The 6,266-nt window shown below is 47.8% G+C and overlaps 1 long non-coding RNA gene across 1 annotated transcript; it reads left to right on the forward strand.

Annotated features, from left to right (window-relative positions):
• Window positions 1–311: 311 nt before the first annotated feature.
• LOC121068141 lies at window positions 312–5,818 on the forward strand. Its single transcript, XR_005818653.1, has 2 exons — window positions 312–367; window positions 5,326–5,818. It is a non-coding gene; the product is annotated as an uncharacterized LOC121068141 (long non-coding RNA).
• The last annotated feature ends 448 nt before the right edge of the window (window positions 5,819–6,266 follow it).

Consider the following 6,266-nt stretch of genomic DNA (forward strand, 5'->3'; position numbering starts at 1 on the left):
AGGCAGTATGTTTGCCATGGAGAAGGGGAGAAAGGAGGGTGCATGCTCATGGAGCAGACCTCTTTCCATTTAACAGCGGATAACAGCATCTCTTTTTTCATAGACAGCTATTTAACAGTCAACATAAGGAAGCATCATGAGTAGAGAGCAGCAGACAAGGCATAAATTACGCAGCTAACTAAAGATTATGGTTCCTACTCTCCTTTAAAAGGCAGGCCAGATGTCTTCAGATACTGTCGACTGTTAGTCGGCGTGGAGAAACCCTTTCAAGACCAGCTAACTAAAGTCACAATGTGCACTCGATTCGTTCGGCTGAACGAGGATCTTCCTTGGCTGAGAGCAGGATCTACGCGCAGCTGAAAATACGGTGGGAATGAGTCAGTTCCTTGGAGTTTGTGTGGGAGGCAAAGACAGAACTGTGGGTGGCTTCAAAGTGTTAAACAGCCTTTTAAATTCAGGCCCGGATTCTCAGAGGAATAAGGAAACAGAGATATTCACCCAGCCTGGATTCAGTTCCGTGCCTTGGGTCAGCCTTGAGAAAATTGCTCTCCGACAGTGGCAGCCACTTCCCTGGCGTGCAGGTCCACCTACTCCCCGGCCAGTCCAGCCTGAGATGTAATTAAGATGTGGAGTTAAACAGCAAACCCAGTTAGATGGACCCTTACCCATAGCAAGGCAGCGCTTGGCCTTTCTCTGATGGCTGCAGGCTGCCTCCAAGGCAAGGCAGAGCCCCCCAGCCCCAGGCAGTGTCTGTCTGTCCGTCGCTCCTCCCTGCATCTCACTTGAGCTGCCAGGGGAAACTCTGCTACCTGCTCCCTGCCATGTTGGAGAGCTGCTCGAAGCTTTCCTGCTCTGTTTCAGCCCGGAGCTTGCCCACCCCGTGGTCTGTCAACACACCTCGGGGGTTAAAAGCACTGAGATCTGGTCCTGGGAGATGGGGCACAATGGATGCCGTGAGTTAAATTACCTGGCACATTGGAAATTCAGGCTCCATCCTGTTACCTCCTGCCAACTCTTTGCCATTCAGCCCTGTTCTCCTATAGTCTGGTCAGCTCTAAAGAGGATTTATTGCTTTTACTGGATCAGGCTCACCCTTCCATTTAAGTGGATTAATGCGGGTTAGCTCCAACTTAGCCCCACACAGCATTAGCCAAGTCAACATAAAGTTCCCTACTACTGGCAGCGTTGTTGTTTTTTCCCTGTCCTGATGAATTTTTAATGGCCTTTATGTGCAAAAGCCGCTTTGCAAAATCTTAGGCTCCTGCTTTCCAACTTAGATGATTTGGCATGTGAAGAATGCAATGAATATTTAAACCTGCAGTTTGGCACGGCCTGCACAGAGCAGCTAGGAAGCTGCTCTTTCGGGGACCGGCCAGGACCTGTGCAAAAACCCAGCCCGGAGAAGGAGCGCGGAGAGCTCGTGAGGATGCATCAATCTTCAGCCCTCAGCCCGAGTCACCCTGAGCCCACCGCTCTTTAGATTCTTTTAATTAGCCTCAGGATTCATATGGAGGAGCTGCACGCGGGTGGAGCTGCGGGTTGTTTGATAGATGACTCAGATCACTCTGCCAGCCGTATTTTATGAACGTGAAAGTAACTGTTGAAGGCTGTTATTTACCGCTGGGACCCGGGTCCCCATCCCTGTAGACAATGTGCAACCATGTGGTAACAATCTCTGCCTGCAAGAGCTTACAATCAAACCAGATTAGACAAAAGGGGCAAAAAAGGAAGGGTGCCCCTCTCGTGCCCTCCTTGTCCAGCTGGGTGAGCCGTGGGCTCACGCAGGCACTCGGGCAGCCACCCGTGAACAGCTTACTGTAACCCCTTTTGTCCACCTCGAGCCCGCAGCGAAATCCAGGCAAATCGACGCGGCTTCATCGGCTGTAAAGGGGCACCCGGTTCAGGAGCCGTGGCCAGGAAACCTCCATCATCCGCTTGAACACACAGGGACAGATGCTGGAATTCAGCCAGGACAACGTGGCTTTCATCTCCGACATGAAAGGGGGCTCCCTCTGACATTCGGAGGCCCACCTTTTTTTAAGAGCTGCTGTGCGAACTCCAGCTCACACGAGCTCGAACGCTACGGAGGGGCACGCCGCCGAAACCTCCCCGGTGAGAAACCTTTCCATAAGCTCCCTTCTGAAAGGCGGACGCAGGAGCAGCCCCGTTGCCTTTGGCCAAGCAGCTGGAACAGAAACCAGCCCGCAGCCTTCAGCCGCAGAGCCCCGCATCTCAGATATATCCTCCTGGCAGCAGTGCCCCCCAAAATGGGGTTTGGGGTTCGGTACCAGCAGGGAAAGATGCGCGTTTCTTCAGAAATAGCTTGTGCTGTCTGTCTCGGCGTGGCTTTCTGGAGATGCCAGAGTGTCTAAACATTGGCAGCTCTGCGCTCTTTAATTGCGAAGCCAACCAGCCCTGCTGTAGCCAGTGGCTATCTTCGCATGTGATCAGATTTAGGAGGCTCCATGAGCTATGTCGTTATCTGCGTGCGGTAATTTATTAAGTCTGGCCTACATAGTCAGTGGGGCTATTCCCTTTGGGTTGTTATTATTAGCAAGACTCGGAGGTTTTAAGCCTTTTTGGAGCTCAGGAATCTCTCTCATCATGCAAGCAGAAGCCTAAGGAAATCTCTTGTAATCACTGACTACGATAATTTAATTTCAGCGATGGGAAGATAGTTGTATTGATGCACAAGAGCGCGAGGGGAGAAAGAAAAAAGGTGGAAGCAGACTTCAAGCTGGCAACAAGAAAGAAGCAAATCATCCACCTACAGCACTGCGGAGATGCAGCCAACACTCTCAGCTGAATTAACAAATTGTGAAGCAGACCCTTTAGCAGCTAGAGCCAGACTGAAAATATAAAAAAAAAACAACTCGGGGCATTACTTGACACATTTCTTTGCCCTGATTGGGAAAACATGTCACTTCCCTCCTAGATATCGCTGGTATATGTTAAAACAAGTATTCCACGAGTGATGAAAACACCAAAGCTTGGTTTCCAAAGGATGTGTCTGAGCATGGCTGGCTGTTTGAGGGAGATGTGTGGTGTAAATCTGAAGCTGCTCTCGTGGAGTGGATTTTCAGTGCCCGCTAAAGCATGACTGCCAGCTGAGAGCTTACCCACAGGTAGGGCATTCATGACAAATCTTTTCCCACACTGGTTTCCTGGTGTCTAATCGGGGATGAGCTCACGCTTTGCTTTGCCTCAGCAAGAGTGCTAACAGCTCTCTGTTTTACCCAGCTGCCCATTTTTTATGAAGCCCAAAGGAAATTAATTTCTCCAGGACTTCAGTTTGGTTTTCACTGGCCGTGAGGTTCAAGAACCATTACAGGGGTACGACGAGCAGAAGATTAATCGTGCAAACACAAATCCTTTAGAAACCAAGCCGACGTTGAGTTTGTGTGCATCTTTTTACTCCAAGCTGTGATTAAATTCAATGAGGCGCAGAGCCTAAGGACCCATGTCGTAAAAACCCCATACCTACTGGTTTCAGCTATCCACTGCCTGCTTCCAGAGACGCTGCTCACCCACAGCTCCTGCTAGAGCCAGCTAAACAAATTGAAAGTCTCAAACTGGGATCTGAACTTCAGCTGAGGAGTTTCTGCATCAAATCCACTAAGTTTCTACGATTTGGCTGAGGTGTGTGCCTGGCCAGGCCTTGTTTTACCAACAGCAGGTCTCTCACTTGTGTTCCTTGTGACTGAGACTAAAAAGGTAACTCTGAAATAGACTCTGGTGGCAACTCAGGCTGCAGAATTTTTCTGTATTTCTTCACAGGAGATGGGAAGATGCACAAAGCTTTGCACAAAACTCAGATAAACACAAAGAGGTCTGTTGGTATTGCTCTAGGTATTAGGCAGGCTCTCACAAAAGCAGCTGCCAATAATTAGTCTAACTCGGTATTTCGGAGCTGGTTAAATATTTACTGAAGCCAGTGGAAAATTTGCCATTGACCACAGGGGAGCCGATATTTTACACCCAACCATCTAGGAAATGTTATGTGCTTCAGGAAGAAGGGAAGACATTCAGCACCTCTCCGAACAAAGTCACTTTACCTTAGGAACCTAAATACGGACTTTACACCTTCAGCTTAGACACCCAGTTTATCCTAGATTATATTCACAGCTACGATTTGGAATTACCCAGTCCCAGAAAACAAATATTAGACATCCCGTGCAGTGTCAGCAGTCTGACAAATAAAGACAACAATAAATTTGCTTTCTTTTCACTACCCACGACACATCCTCAATCTGTTCTGTGTCTTTTGACACACAGGAGGCTTCAGAGAACCTGTCCAACAGTAAGAACACAATGCCAGCTCAGCAGTAAGAAAAACGAGGTTCAACGATTCGTAAGGGGGGATTAAAAACCCCTGCCAAGAGGAGGTTTTGGAGGAGGAGACACCAGCATTCGCAAAATGGCTGCTACAGGGCCACAGCTCCTGAGCATCATCACATTTGCCAGGCTATCTGTATAAAAAACAAGCTGGGAAAAAAAAAAAACCAACAAAACTTAAACTGTCAATTCAGCACTACAGCAATCCCCAGAGAAAACAGTAGAAGGGCTGTTACAGTATTTCAGAAAAATCAAATACATTTCAAATAAAAATTTTTTAGGCTTGATGAATAAACTCACATCACTCTTCCATTCAGTTGAGTTTTTTTTTTATAAACTTTCCTGTTTGAGGGGATAAATCAATGACAAACTGTCTGATGTTGGGAAGAAATTTCCTCTGCTAGCAGATGATTTCAATACAGAGTTTCTTGTATTCTCTGCCTTTGAAGTATCTGGTACAGGCTGTGGTTAGAGACAGGATATCAGCCTGACGAACCCCAAAGACATTTTCTTGTAGCTCAAAGTTCAGATGGTCACAAACAGCAGTTGTTCTGGTTAGAAAAAAGTATCACGCATTTGCTGTAAGTTCAAAAGCTCTCTGCTCAGCACCTGGATTTTCTGCTCTTCATGCCACATCTTTACAACCACTTCCTTCAGGAACTGGCCATAAAACGAGCTCTGATGGTGACAGCTCTTAAAATGTTATGTATGTGAGCGGGTTTGAAAACACAGTCCTTCCAGGGACGCCTCTTTGTTACAGGACCTTTTTCTCTTGTATGTTATTACATAGGCACTCTTTCAGCCTTTTAATCTTTGTAATTCCAAGCTAATATCGGAAAGAATCACTGCCAGCTTGAAACCCAGTAAGCTGTCAAAAATGAGTGAAACGTGGCTGAGGGAATGTCCCTGCCAATTTGTTAGTTTTAAAGTCAAATCTGCTTGCTCCTTCTAGACACTTTTTTTTTTTTTTCTTTTTCTTTTCCAAGCTAGTTTGTGAAGATCCAAGTGAACGAAACGACCTGGCCATTGGTCACAGGAAAAAAGGTTACAAGCTGAGGTTGGAACCAGCGATGCTGGGGGCCTTCTGTTGTGGCACTTTTCTCAGGATGGGACGAGCAGTCTGCTGGAGGCACATCTTTACCTGTCACTAGAGATATCCCAAGGAACAGCTTCCACATGAAATGTCTTCTCAGCTGGGCTGGTGGCTGAAGTGGGGGCACACAAGGCCCATTCCACTCCCGCTAACCCCTGGCACACTGCTGCCCGTGGCTTTCAGCTGGCTGGGGTTAACCCGTGTGTCCTTTCCCCCAGGAAAAGGGGGAAACAGTGTGTCCTCAGCTGCCAGCAGGATGCTCTCGCTCCTCACTCACCCACTTGTGACTGTGCAGGAGCAGAGCGTGGCTCCTATTTCAAACACAGCTCTTTAAAGGCAAATTTGGGGAGCTGGTGCACTGCGTAGGATAATAAATCCCTTCTTACGAGCTAAAGCTGTCATTGTACAGTGTCTTCCTTGGGGGAGTGGGGGAAGGAGAAGACTGCAGAAAATTTGCCTCAGGGAGTCACCAGGGATGGGGGTATTTTGGGTGCCAGACCTTGAGATATTGCCAGCTAAATCCTGCAAATCCCAGGAGACAAATTCTGGCTCCACTTAAGTGTAAGTTTTTTTTGCCACTGACTTAAGTGGAGCCAGGATTTTACCCCAGGGAACTGCAGAACGGAATCTCCTGGCATCGGATGGGCTGTTCTCTCTCCAGTCTTCTCTACCTGATGCTGGAAGGAGTCCATTTGTTCCAAGTCTAGGGAAGCACAAAAGCAGCATTGCATCTGTGATGTGTGCTGGAGCTTTTAAATTGAATCTAAGTGACATTTCTTGCTACCTCCCCAGCACGTCACAGCCCTGCAGAGCTCTCCGCAAAGACAGGAGTAAGTGT

Source organism: Cygnus olor, chromosome 3 (genome assembly GCF_009769625.2).
Source record: "Cygnus olor isolate bCygOlo1 chromosome 3, bCygOlo1.pri.v2, whole genome shotgun sequence".
In the NCBI taxonomy this organism is placed as follows: Eukaryota; Metazoa; Chordata; class Aves; order Anseriformes; family Anatidae; genus Cygnus; species Cygnus olor.